We start from the raw sequence: 15140 nt of genomic DNA, 5'->3' as shown, positions 1-15140 counted from the left end.
ACTGATTTGTGAACATTTTAAAGTTAGTTTTCATACAAAGTGAGAGGATGTACCTCCTCACCTCCTCTCTCTCTTGTTAGATACATGGTCATTGAGATACTCCTTTTTATTTGTTGTCATGTTTTTCAAAAGTTGTACATTTGTGTGTGTTTCTAATATCCTGTTTTTGTTTGTTTTGTTTCTGAGCCATGTTCTTGATTTGTAGCTTAGGCTAGTCTCAAGTTCTTAGTTCTTAGCCTTGCCTTGATTTCTGGAGTGCTAGGGCTTTAGGCATGTACAAACATGCCCAGGTGGCTACATTTTCAAACCCACTGGTGTAACTTATTTCTGTCTTTAACTGTGTTCTCTTTCTTAGAGAGTTTTGGATAGTTTATGTCCATTGCATTTTTACATGAATTTCAAAAAAAATTGCAAATTTAAATTTTTTAACAACTTGCTAGGATTTTGAGGGGAACATATGGAATCTATAGATTAATTTAGAGCAAATTCACATTTTAGAAATTATTGAATATCCCACTCAAGACATAGTATATTACACTATTATTTAAATTTTTATTTTTATTTAGCTATATATAAATTTTCATATATATACATTAGATATATATTTAAACATTTGTTCCTAATAACTTCAAATTTATGATTTATAAAATAATTGATATTTTAATTTCTATTTCTTTGTTGCTGAAAAATAAAATACCATGGACTTTTAGAAAGTGTTTTTTTTTTTAATCTTGTAATACTCTTTAACTAATTGGTTTTAAGAACTTTGTTATAGATATCATAGAAAATAAACTGTATTACTGATAAATAAAGATACTTTTATGTTATGTTTTCTAATCAAGACGATGTTTATTTTTCTCATGATATTGCTCTATCTAAGGACTCCTAACCATGATGATTAGAAGAGATTTACAAACAGAAGTAATTTTGTTTCTTACTGATTTACACATCTTTATTCATTTTCTGTGCCTTGTGTCATTGCCTAAAATATACCAGCCCTGTGTTGGGAAGTCATGGGTAGGAAGTTTTAAAAAGGTTCTTGGTTTTTCAACTAGACTAATTTTTGTCTTGTCCAGTTTTAAATATCTTGATGCTGTTTTGTCTTTATTTTTACCTTTTAGGGACAGATGTTAATTCTTTGCTGATGTCTTTTCTGCATTTGTTATGATGTTTTTTTTTTTTTTTAAGAGTTCTGTTATGGTATTGAATGACACTGACTTAAAAGTTGGTTTTGCATTCTAGGGATAGATTTCACATGATCCTAGAAGTCTTCTGTTTGTGCACTATTGTGTTTGACTTGCTTAAGGTTTTGTGGTAACTGGAGATATTGGCGTAAAACCTCTGTTTTCATTGATATTGGTGTACAACTTTTGTTTTCATTATGATGTTTGTAGTTTTGATGACCACACAGAATAGTAATGTTGTTGCATATACTAGGAAGTGTTCGTGTTCTTTTAATTTTCAGTAAACATTTTTGTATATTTGTTAGAATTTCTTTCTTGAAGGTCTGATGAAGTTAGTGAAGTCATCAATGTGTGCACTTTTCTTTCCTTGGGAGTTTTTTTTTTTAATTCCTTATATATTCAATGAATTTTGGTAATTTACAACATTGTGGAAATTTTCCTTGTCCTGCCATGGTAACTTATGCCTTTAATCCTAGTGTTTGGGAGGTAGAGACAGGTGGATCTTTGTGATTTCAAGGCCAGCCAAGGCTTTACGGTGAGGAAACTCACCTACCTACAAAAGTCCATCTTTTGTCTAAGTCACTGCACTCATTAACACTGGCCTGTCAATATTTATATCCTACTCATTTAAGCCAGGTACAATCTGAATGGTGTCTGTGTTCTGTTCTCTGAAAGTGATAATTAGTGGTGTCCTCATGTGTCTCCTTACAAACACATCTCACTAGTGAATGTTAGTTCTACTGACATCTCTAGGATGTTTTATGATACTATTTTGATTTTTCCTAAATCATTTCATTTGTCTCGTCCTAGCAATTTTTTTGGCCTCTTTTGTTCACCTTGACTTTTATTTGTTTTTGTTTTTACGTATTTTGTGATAGCAATTGTATCCATCAAACCAGAATTTTCTCATTTAAATGGCAAAATTTGGTGATATACTGCCCATCAGTGCATTAATTTCAATACTGCTGCACTTGTATCATGTAACGCCTTCAAAAACCTGAAATATATTGTGCATATTTAAGATCTACACTGTGATGTTACGGGGATCATACCGATTGCTAAAAGGATACTAGACTGAAATAAACTAAAGTGTTCAACTGCTCTAAGTTTTCCTCTTTTGTAGTCTGTAGCAGGTAAAATCCAATCATTTAATCCAAGTTCTAAATTTAAATTGGCATTATCGTCTGCAGTTTTCCTATGGCACTCTTGGTCACTAGATGCGTTTCTATTCTATGGTATCACTTCGTAGTTTTTGATATCTAGTTATTAATTTTTCCCATAATCACCAGTATATAATAATTACTGTTCTGTTCTCTACCTCTGTATGTATGAACTTTTAAAAAACCTTTTCACTTTATATTCTGATTGTAGCCCCCTCCCTGGTCTCATCCTGGTCCCACCCTCCTTTCCTCTTTGCCCCAATCTTTCTCCCCCAGACCTTAGAAAGAGGGAGACCTCCTCCCCTATCAACTGTCGCAAGCTTATCAAGTCTCTCAGGACTGACTGCATCCTCTTCCTCTGTAGTCTGACAAGGTCACCCCACCAGGGGGAAGTGATCAGTGATCCAGAAGAAGGCAAAAGAGTTCATGTCAGAGACAGCCCTTGCTCCCCTTACTAGGAAGCCCACATGGAGACTGAGCTGCCTATCTGCTACTTTTGAGCAGGGGTCTAAGTCCTATCCATGCATGGTTCTTTGTAGGTGCATTAGTCTCCGGAGGCCCTGAGCCCAGATATTTTGGCTCTGTTGGTCTTCTTGTGGAGCTTCTGTCCCTTCTGGGTCCTTGTATGTCCTATACTCTTCCATAAGACTCCTGTGCTCTGCCCAAAGTTTGGCTGTGAGTCTCAGCATCTGCCTCAATCTCCTGGTGAGTGGAGTCTTTCAGAGGATATCAATGGTAGGCTCCCTTCCTGTTCTCTCTCTTCAGGTGTCTATCCTGTTTGCACTTCTGAATGAGAATTAAGCATTCTCCCTAGGGTCCCCCTTGACACTTGGCATTTTTAGGTCTGTGGAAGGTAGTATGGTTACCCTGTGTTATATGGCTGATATCCGCTAGATGGCTCAGCCATCGAAAACTAGGCTCACAACCAGAAATATATATGAAATTTTTATAAAGTCCGCACAAGCAGGATTCAAGTAATATTTCTTTTTCTGTGCTGGCATGTTTCACATGGCATAATGTCCTCTGGCCATAACTATCTTGTGCTAAATAATACCTTATTACTTAGTGCTGAATAATATTTTGTTACATGCATCAAATATGCATATATTATATATTTACTGTATATCCCGGCTTCTTTAATCATTTATTTGTCGGTAGATATGAGGTTGCTTCTGTATCTTTAGTATTGATAGTAATATTGCAATAATCATGGCATGTAAATCTCATTACATTTTAAGACTTTAATTTTAATTGTTTCATTGAATGTCACGAATAGGGGTAACCAGGCTGTATGATGTAGAAGTTCTAATCTTAAATTCTGCAAATGATGTTTTGATATGCTTTTTGGGGGGGGGTATCATCATTTACAGCACTAATTTCTTGTTTTGATTTCTTTTCTGAAGCATTAATGATTGAGAAGATCAATTCAGAGATAGAATTTGAAGTAAACAAGTAAGTCAACACAATAGAGTTTTTTAAAATCCCTTCCAAATTTGAGTAGCCAGACAGGAAATTAATGTGAAATAGTAACTTTTAGCATGTTTTGGTAATACTGGATATTAATTAAAGGTTCCAGAAAGTTTCGCCATAAAGTAAGCAAAATATAGAAATAGGTGGGGATTTTCCTAAGTCAGAGCACTGGTTACTAAACCATACAGAACTAGAGAGGAGGAGAAGGGAAAGGTGAGCAATAGTAAGATGCCTTATCCAGGTAACAGATGAAGAAGGGATGAGGTAGAAGAGCGAAACAGTATTATAGACAAGAGGACTGGAGAATTTGAAGAGCTTTGACCTTATCCACTTAGGAGTCTGTCTTCAAAGAAATTTTACTCACTAAAAAAAGCAAAAGAAATATTCAGACTAAGAAACTGGAAAGCTTTACTATAGAGAAGTATGTCAACTGCTGGCCTAAAAATTGGCACAAACATTCTAATGGAAATGAACAGAAGGCAGAACTCATAGGAAGAAAGCATAGATCACAGAAAATGAAAATACTGTTAATTGAAGAAAGATATCTCAAAAACAAGAGTGAAGAAAACTTAACATAACCTTCTACTAAATAGTAAATCCAATTAAACAAGCATTTGGTTCTAAGTTTAGAATTGTTAAGTGAAAATTAAAAACCAGAAGAAAGTGAAGATAAAATATTAAAATAATTAGGAAAGTATCCAAGGAATAAAGACAAATAATATAAGAAAGGAAGAGTAAATGATGTATTATGTCAAAGTTCAAGAGAGTAGAATAATAACACAGAAGAAAGTGAATGCTAAAGAAAGGATCAAACAAATCATCAAAAATGTATAAGGAGAATAAGCAACAAACAATACAAAATGTATAATACTAGAATTTCTAAAGAAAACAGAATAAAAATTATTTTAAACTATAATAAAATACACATAGACAGAAAACTTTGAAAAATTGACCAGGAATGACCAGTTTTGGTATTATACCATAGTATTATACACATTAAAAATAAAGAAAAAAAAAGTACAGGTCTTGGCCTTCAGGCAACAAAAGGCAGAGAATCCATTTGTCATTCCACTGCTTTTCTATCACATAGAAAGTTTAGCCAGAAAGAGAGACAAGTGCAAACCAAGGACCTATTATCCACACAGACCAATTTCCAAGTTCCTATATTATACAAAGCTGTGTTAGCTTTTATAAGTTGAGGAAATATTATTCTCTGTTCCCTTTCCTCAAGAATCTATGAAATGCAAGCTCACATGCACAGTGACTCACCCTGGGTGATGCTTGTCTGGCCTACCTCCCAACTTGACTTTGTAAAATATGACCACAGACAGACTAGTGACCAATCAGAGAAGGGAATTTTCTAGGCAGAGGTTGGCTGTGAGAGGACTCCTTAATCTTCAAAGACAGACTGAAAAATATTGCTCATTTCAATAGCAAAGCAATTTTTTTCTATGAATTCCTACCACAATGATGGGTGCTCAACCTAGTATTCAGTCCACTGACAACAATGCATGTCAGAAAAGCCCAGGAAGTGCAGCTTTCCTATGAAAATTCTTAAGCCACACAGGCATGAACAGACTCAGTAAAAAGTAAGAACAAGGATGGTTTGGTGTTCCAACTGTTCCAACCTCTTCGCTTGGGAATTCCAAGAGCTGTTACTTGCCAACAACAATGTTCCGTATCCTTCCATATTCATGGTAAATGCATGAGAAGGAGTGTTCTTTTGAGACCACAGTGAGCAGACATGGCACTGACATTTGAATCAATTACAGGAGATAATTGGAAACACACACCCACATTAGTTCACATTTTCTTTGATGTAAACTCTAGCTTTTGCAAAGGTGTCCTTGTGCCCACGGTGTCAGCATCATTGGGGACCTTGTTAGAAATGAGAATATGCTTGCATTTTTAACACGGACCTCTAATTTGCGTATACTTATACACTATCTGAGGAACTTATTAGAGAAGTACAATCTTGGCCAGCACCTGAGATTCTGCATTTCTGACAAGCTCTCTCTCCAGGGCTTTCAGTGTAACAGGTCTTGTAATGTACCAGATCACTTTTTGTTGAGAAATCCTTCCTGATATGCCCTCCAAAACTAATGTTTTATGTTTTTCTGAAAATTTAAAATAAGAACAATAAGACTTCAACATTGTAAGGGAGGCATAGTGAAACCACCAAATTAGACCACTGCGTTGGTTGAAAAGGAAGTTTATTGAGGGACAAAATGCCATGCCGTCAGAGAGAGTAGAGAAGTCGATGGACAAAGCCTTGTCATTTTTGTGGGACAGGTAACAGCGGACGATGGTGCCTGATTTAGAAAAGCTTGAGTGTTAGTATTGGTGCTTTGAGCTGCTGCAGACTGGGTTAATTGGCAACCAGATGTACTTCACTTGAAGGTAGCTGACTGCTGGAGGTGGAGATGGGAAGACACAGAAGCTAGCCTTACTGGATTTCTGAAGAATGCTGAGTTTAGGTTTCTATTTACTAGGTAAGGATTGTTCTGTTTCCCAGTTAAGAATTTGGCCTGGTTCACATAGGTGGGACCTAAAAACAATCATCCTGAGTGAGGTATCCCCAAAACAGAAAGACACACATGGTATATACTCATTTATATAGTCCTATAAGAGAGGATAAATATACTGAAATCTATCCACCTAAAGAAGATAAACAAGAAAGAGGACCCAGGGTACGATGATCAATCCTCACTTAGAAAGACAAATGGGATGGACCTTGGATATAGGAGCAAACAAGTAACAGGACAGGAGCCTACCACAGAGGGCCTCTGAAAGACTCTACTTAGCAGTGTATCAAAACAGATATTAAGACTCATAACCAAACCTCTGGCAAAATGCAGGGAACCCCCCAAAAAAGGGGAGGGAGTTAATACGACCTGGAGAGGACAGGAGTTCCACAAGGTCCAAATATATCTGGGCACAGGAGTCTTTTATGAGACTGTTTCTCCAAACAAGGACCATGTATGGATGCAACGTAGAGCCCGTGCTCAGATGTAACCCTTGCTAGCTCAGTAGCCAAGTGGGTACCCTAATAAGGGGAACAGAGACTGTTTCTGACATGAACTCAATGGGGGGGGCTCTTTGACGCCCCCTCCCCCTACCAGGGAGAAGCAGCCTTGCTAGGCCACAAAGGAGGACTTTGCAGCCCATCCTGAAGACACCTGATAAACCAGTATCAGATGGAAGGGGAGGAGGTTCTCCCTTATCAGTGGACTTGGAAAGGGGCAGGGAGGAGATGAGGGTGGGAGGGAGGGATTGGGAGGGAAAGAGGGAGTCGCATACAGCAGGGATACAAAGTTAACAAAGTGTAACTAATATTAAAGAAATAAAAATTAAAAAAAAAAGAATTTGGCCTGGTTCAGATGCAGGCCATCCTATTAGATTTAAAGGGTGCTGGCTCTTAAGATACAGGTGAGTTTGCTTTGCAAGAAACCAGTAAAAAAATAGTCATATGAAATTCAATAAACCCAAATTCAATAAGCACGAATAAGTAGATGAAAATAGTGCTGTGTGTCTTGAGTGTTGTAATCACATGTGGGCTTCTTTATTTTAATTATATTTAAAATTTATTTTGTTAAGTATTACTATCTTGTGTATATGATTTATGTGTATGGGAGCATGCATGTTGCTGAGCACTCTTGAAGGTGATTTTCTCATTCTGCTTTACTTGGGTTCCAGAAGCAAAACTATTACAAAGACAGAAAGAAGGGAAGAGCTTCAGTAATCCACAAAAGAAATTATGTGCTCTGATATATATATATATATATGTATCTGTTCCTCTATACATATATGTACACTTATATATACATTTATACATATATATGTGTGTGTGTGTGACATTATACAGATTGGACAGGTTCATTTACTTAAGTATTTAGGGATATATATATGTATGTATATACATATATCCATGTAACAACAATCAATAATAAAAGGGGACATGATTTGAAAGATTATAGGGGTATGTGTACGAGGTTTAGAAAGAGGAAAGTGAAGAAGGAATGACATAATTAGAATCTCAAAAATATAAAAGTATTTTAAGGATATCTGAAAAATGTGGAGAGAAGGACTGGTAACATAGTAATAAAAAACAGGTCAAATATATGATTTCTAATTTTCGCTCAGTTTTTAAGGAAAGGTTCTCTCCTAAAGTGCTGTCCCAGTTCTATGCTACAAGTCAGGCACAGTGACACAGGGAGGACTTCTCTCCACTGGGCTTGTGGCCTCTGACACCTGAGCGTTCAACCATCTGGGGGCTGGAGAGATGGCTCAGTGGTTAAGAGCACTGTCTGCTCTTTGAAAGGACCCAGGTTCAATTCCCAGCACCCACATGGCAGCTTACAACTGTCTGTAATGCCAGTTCCAAGGGATCTGACACCTTCACACTAACACACATAAAATTAAAATAAAAATTAATTTGAAATAAGATTAAAAAAATGTATATTTCAACCATTTATATTTTGGCCATCTTACCATTCAGCACTGACATCTGCTTTTTTATTTTTTTGGTTGGTTGGCATCTGCTCCACAGAACACTGGAATATGTTTGCCTATACCTATGACTTGATTAGATGTGGTCTCCTCACCATGTTCCAACATTCCTGCATGTTCATTTCCTTTTTTTTTTTTAAGTTTTACATTTTTTTTTGTATGGTCCAACAATCCTCCTTTATCTTCAAGTCTTAATTTTGTATCATCTGTTTGACCCATTCTATTTGTAAAGCTGTCCCTCGAGTTTCTTAATTGGGTTAATGAGTTTTTCCATTTCATCTTCATTCAGCTTGATTTCTCTTCAGTATTTCCAGTCTTTAATTTGGTTTTCACCTTCTAGATTGTCTTGATCATTTCTATCAGTCTTATGTTTGTGTTCCCTGGAGACCACTCAGGTGTTTATTCTTTTTGAGTTCTTTAAGTTCATTGAGCTGTTCGTTTGTGTCTACTTTAAATTCGTTTTTTTTTATTTTCTTTCTTTTTTTTTAATTTTATTTTTCTCATTAGTTACATTTTGTTAATTCTGTATCCCAGCTGTATCCCTCATTCCCTCCCCAATCCCACCCTCCCTCCCTCATCTCCTCCCTGCCCCTTTCCAAGTCCACTGATAGGGGAGGACCTCCTCCCCTTTCATATGACTCCATTTTGTCAGGTATTTTCAGGACTGGCTGCAAAGTCCTCCTCTGTGGCCTAACAGTACTGCTCCTCCCTTGGGAGGTGGGGAGGTCAAAGAGCCAGTCATTGAGTTCCTGTTAGAAATAGTCTTTGTTCCCCTTACTTTGGGAAACCAATTGATTACTGAGATTCTTTGATGAAGTTTATGCCTGTTGGTTATAAGGTCTCTGTCTTGAGATTCATCTAGATAATTTTTATGGAAGAACATTTCTGCAGGGCTCGTGGATTTGTGTCTTAAGCTTTTATATTGTTCATGATTTTGTGTTAAGTTCTGGGCATGTGGGCTTACTTCTTTTATTGATTGTGTGTGTGTTGTGGCTACAGCAGGCTGGGCTAATATATAAGATGTGTCATCTGGTCCAAGATGGAGGTGAGGTCCAGGCTGGGCTCACCAGTCAGGGCTGGAACTACGGTTTTTCCTATCTGGGCCAAGTCTGGATACTGAAAAGGGCTAATGCAGGATGGAGACAAACAGACTTAACAGGCTTGGCTGCGGTATAACATGTCCTGGCTGAGCTGGGCTAGAAGCTGGATATAGCACAGATGGAATAAAGTCAGGGAGGGTCATGGGAGAGTGACTAGGCTGTTTTATATCCAGCCCAAGCCCAGATCTAGGTTGGTGACAGGACTGATGGAACTCCCAACACTGGGCTTGGGGACTGAGTGTGGGACCCAGGCTAGGACTGAGGGTTTTGGTAGGTGCAGGCATGGTAGGGTCAGGCAGGTGGATTATAAAGCTCGATTGGAGCAGAAAACAGGAAAATATAAAGGAACCACAAATAAATAAATAAACCACAAATAAAGTGTAATCATGACATTTCCAGAAAAATAGATGAAATTAAAAATAGTCTTATGCAAAATAAACTACAAATACAAATGCTGTATTCTTTTTCTCAAATGCAGAACTTATATTTAAAATTATATATATATGTGTGTGTATAGAAACACATATATGTATGAAACTAAAAAGTGTATTATGAGAGGGACAGAAGAGATCTTAAGTGAAGGGGAATGGCTAGTGTTATACAGGTGAGATGAAAGCAGAACAGGAACTATGGTCATTAAGAGGAGACCCGGTGGGATGGAGGAGCAGGGAACGAGGGATGTCAATGGGGTATAAGGAGCTATAACAAAGTATAATGACATACATGTATAAAATGCCATAATTTAACAAATCAGTTTGTATGCTAACTTAATTAGTAAAATCTGAAAATAAATACAAATTTAGAATGTAATATAAATATGTATCAAAAGCAAAGATATTATAAATTTAATTTAAAAAATAAAAAAGCTGGAAATGTGGGATATTTGTTTAAAGACTGTGCTTTCAAAGACTGTCTTTAAACCTTTCCTGATACTGAGATTTTTATTTTAATAACCCATATCTTTTGGGAGAAGCAGTGCCCACCTGTGCATAAAATCTCTGTTTAAAACACTTTAAAAATACATTTTAAAATAGCTTACAAACTACTACTATCATCTGAAAATTTAGAGGGCTTTCATAAAGCTTCATACATGCATAGTTTAGGTTAACCTGTCTTCTGTTCTATTCCCTATCCTCCTCCCCCCACACCTGTTTAAACCATTAGCCCCCCTGTGTTCTGCTAGCCCTTCTATTTTTAGTTGTTTTGCAAGATCATAGGTTTCCATATAGCTTTTCATAAATACTTTGTGTTGGTTAACCATTGTTCTATCCTCTAAGTTCCCCACACCTCACTCCCTACTTCAACTTTTCTGCTCTGACTATTCATCCTCCTTACTTCCATTTTACCTACACTGTACTGTCCTTGTCTCTTAGTGCATTCTTCATCCAAAATCTTCTGTTTTCCTCCCCCTACCTCCTATTTTTAATTTCCACATGGACTGCTTTCCACATGGACTCCAAGTTACATACACACAAAACAAAAGATTCAAAGCTAGAAACCACATATGAGAGAGAATGGAAGCATTTATCTCTCTTGGACTGGGTGACCTTATTCAGCCCAACATAACATTTTTCAGTTCCATTCATTTAATTGGAAATCTTAAGATTTCTATTTTCTTTATAGTTGAGTAATATTTCATTACATTTCTTCATCTACTTCTTAAAGGTTTCATCACCCCCCTAATATTACAATACATAGGACCAAGCTTTCAAGATATGATCTCTAGAGGACACACACACACACACACACACACACACACACCAAATCAAACAACACTCTCCTGACTCCACTTTCTTTCTTTGTGCCTCTCTTCTGGCATGAGAGTAAAGTTTTTTTTTTTTTAACTGTTTGGCTAGAGTATGACTAGCAGGTCTGCATCACTGTGGGGGCTGTTGGGCAATAGGGCCAATGACACAGAGTCTACCAGGATGAAATAGTGGTGGGTGATTTTCTTGGACAGACAACAGTGCCTGATAAAACCAGGTATCTGGGAAATGAGATACATTCTCTTTATGTTTGTTTGTTTGTTGGTTGGTTTGTTTTAGTTTTTCAAGACAGGATTTCTCTGTGGGCATCTTTGGCTGTCCTGAAGCTCACTCTGTGGACCACCAGGCTGGTCTCAAATTCACAGAGAGCCACCTGCCTCTTCCTTCTGAGGGCTGGAATTAAAGATGTGCACCACCACCACCTGGAAAGATATACTGTCTTTTAAATAAATTATAAACAGATGAAAGCATTGTTCTAATTTTTGGGCTAAAAATTTTCGCAGATTAAAACTGTAGACTATTTTAGCATTCAAGAAAGTTCTAAAGAGGGTTTTAAAGATTTTCTTTATGACAGTGGAGACATAACTCTGGCCTTTAAAATGCAGGGTAAAAGGATAAAATTTATATTTTCTGGCATGTTGCTTCCCTTAACTCTTGGGTCTAAACTTTATACACTTTCCTGAAAACTCCATTATCCAGAGCTACACACAACTGTTTTCCGTTTTCAGACTTACCCACCATGGAACAGGCATGGAGGGAGTGGTACCAGTTACTATAAAAAGTCATCTGCCTTTGACAGGAATGCTGGACTGTAAAGCAGAGAAATTTAGTGGATAGATAGGACCATTTGATATGGCTTTTATGGACAATCTGGAGTGATAAGAATGGATCATACTATGGTGAGTTGGTGACCCATTCATGGCCAAAGGCCGATTAATACATAATCTGTGACCTGGAAGGGAGCCTCTGAGGAATGGATGCTGAGATGTCCCATCTGCTTAAGTCTTTGACATAAAATTAAATAAATGTCTGGAAAACTACTTTAAAATATCTCTGATATAAACCTAGAGAACTGAGAAAAAATTTGTACAACAAAAACATGATCCAGGCATCCTGTACTGAGTGCAAAAATGGATTAAAATTTGTAAGAAAAAAATAAGAATCTCTAAATTGTAGGTCCTCAACCTCACAACCATATGTATTCAAAAGACAATAACTTTGGCCTCAAAGCAAAATCCACTGGGATTTCCACTATCTACAGAGCAAAGAAAATTATTTGAAAAATTCCTTCCTATGTTTGGCCTCAGGATGTGATGATTTGATGAAAGATAAGGGGTCTCATTACACCACCTACACTATTGTCCTTGCTCTTATTTTGAGTTTGACAAAACCTTACAATGTCTCAGGAGTTACTCTCAACTCTCTGTGAAAAGGCTGACTCCAGGTGGTCAAAACCAAAAGTTATTTGTAGTCAGACTTTTGTCTACTTTGGTTTATATTTTTTCTACTTTCCTATACCACTCCTATCTCGTCCAGCTCCTTCAATGCTAGGTAGGAGGAAAAGTTTAGAGGAAAAGACTACTTCCTGCTGATTAGGGGCATCAAGTTCCTTGGGGTGCATTTGATCTTCATCCTCAGGATATCCCCAAACAACAATCTAGCTTAGCAATGGGCAAAAGCAGCAGGAGCAGCAGCAACCAGTAACCATAACAGGAACAAACAAAGGCAGAAGCAACAGGGAGAGCAACAGCTGCATCCAGCACTTTGGGGGCTCTGGCACTTTTATGCTCTCCAAAGAGTCTCCATAATTCTAAACATAAACTATTCTCAGCTGGCAAAATCACACTCCTGCTCAAGCATGAGGCAAGTTGTAGTCAGCTGCTGTGGACAATCTGAAGCAGCCCCATATACCACATCTGGGATTAAAACAAACACATATTCCATATCGTTTCTGTGTATTTTATTTTAAGAAACTGAACATTCTCACATTTCCCCTTTTATGTTTTAAGCCATTAATCGTACTGCGTTTGGTTAGAAATTATAAACAGAGACATTTTCAACAATCTAACTTTTAAGATCAGTAGTCAAGGTTTTCAGGAGATCTCTCCTGTTCATTTATAACCTCTAGAAGGTTTGATTATATCTATAGCTTTTCATTTCCTATGGGAACATAAACAAAACCATATACCCAATGCAAAACTGTTGTAGTTTTCCATTCTGATGTTAATACAATTTTATACATGTATAGGTTGATTTAATTCCTCATTTTTTTTTTATAACCAAGTGTTTCTCGGCTACTATTGTTCCTTTTTATTGTCATTTAGAAAGTTTAGAGTTAACAAAGGATTATTTAGTCTATCCCTGGTGTCTTTACTCTTCCTTTTTGTTTTATAAGCATTTTAAAAAAGTACAATTAGATCTTTCTACAACTGCTTGTTCTACAGGATTGTGTGGTATATCTATAATATGCTTTATAGTGCAATAGGTAAAAATTACTTCATCTTACTGAAGGTATATGCAAGGGTATTGTCAGTATTACTTTGTGCAGGTATCCCTATAATAGCTATTATTTTCAATAAGTGTGTTACTGAGGAATCAGGCTTTTCAAACTAAAAGCAGTTGTTCATTGAAACTCTGACTATGTATCAATAGTATGGTATACAAACTTTAGATTTCCAAATTTTGCAAGATGAAACATGTCCGTTTGCCAGATTCTATTTATTTTGCTACTGCTACAGTTACTTCTGGCAGGTAATGGAGTTTGGGTATACAAAGAATGAGTAGGAGATTTTCTCACAAAGTCCTTGGCTTGTTGCCAAGTAACATTTTTTTTCTTTAAACTTTTCCTGTTATCTTGGTGATTTTCATCAAACTGAAGATTCTAACACATTTACTATTAATAACTGGTCGAATTCTTCATTTCCTTATGCCAATGAACCTGGCAAACCAATATGAAACTGAATGTGGGTGATATAAAACAGATAGGATCTATTTTTGGTTGCTTATTGCAGTTGCATAATTAGCAAGGTTAATTCTGAATTATCAGGAATTCAGGAATAAATTCAGCAATTTCTTTTTTTTTTTAATTTTTCTTATTAGTTGCATTTTGTTAACTCTGTATCCCAGCTGTATCCAGCTCCGTCATTCCCTCCCAATCCCACCCTCCCTCCCTCATCTCCTCCCTGCCCATTTCCAAGTCCACTGATAGGGGAGGACCTTCTCCCCTTTCATCTGACCCTGTTTTATCGGGTATCTTCAGGACTGGCTTCGAAATCCTCCTCTGTGGCCTAACAGGACTTCTCCTCCCTTGGCAGGTGGGGAGGTCAAAGAGCCAGCGATTGAGTTCCTGTTAGAAATAGTCCTTGTTCCCCTTACTATGGGAAACCAATTGGTTACTGAGCTATCACGGGCTACCTCTGAGCAGAGGTTCTAGGTTATATACATACATGGTCCTTGGTTGAGTGTCAGTCTCAGAAAAGACCCTGTGGCCAGATATATTTGATCCTTGTGGAGCTCCTATCCTTTCCACATCACACTAACTCCCCTTCTTTCATATGATTCCCTGTAGTCTGCCAAAGGTTTGGTCATGAGTCTTTGCTTTGAAAACACTGCTAGTTAGAGTCTTTCAGATGCGCTCAGTAGACTCCTGTCATACGTTCAATGCACATCCCATCTGTCTTTCTAAATGAGGATTGATCATCTTACCCCATGTCTGCTCAATTGATTATCTTTTATAGGTGTATAGATTTCATTATGTTTATCATATCTTATAGGTCTATATAAGCGAGTATATACCATGTTTGTCTTTCTCCTTCTGAGATACTTCACTCAGAATGATCTTTTCTAGATCATTTTTCTGCAAATTTCATGATTTCCTCCTTTTTGATTGCTGAGTAGTAATCCATTGTGTAAAAATACCACAATTTCTGTATTCATTCCATTGATGGACAT

The sequence above is a fragment of the Meriones unguiculatus genome, chromosome 9 (assembly GCF_030254825.1).
Source record: "Meriones unguiculatus strain TT.TT164.6M chromosome 9, Bangor_MerUng_6.1, whole genome shotgun sequence".
NCBI classification, from domain to species: Eukaryota; Metazoa; Chordata; class Mammalia; order Rodentia; family Muridae; genus Meriones; species Meriones unguiculatus.
This window is presented reverse-complemented; position numbering follows the sequence as displayed.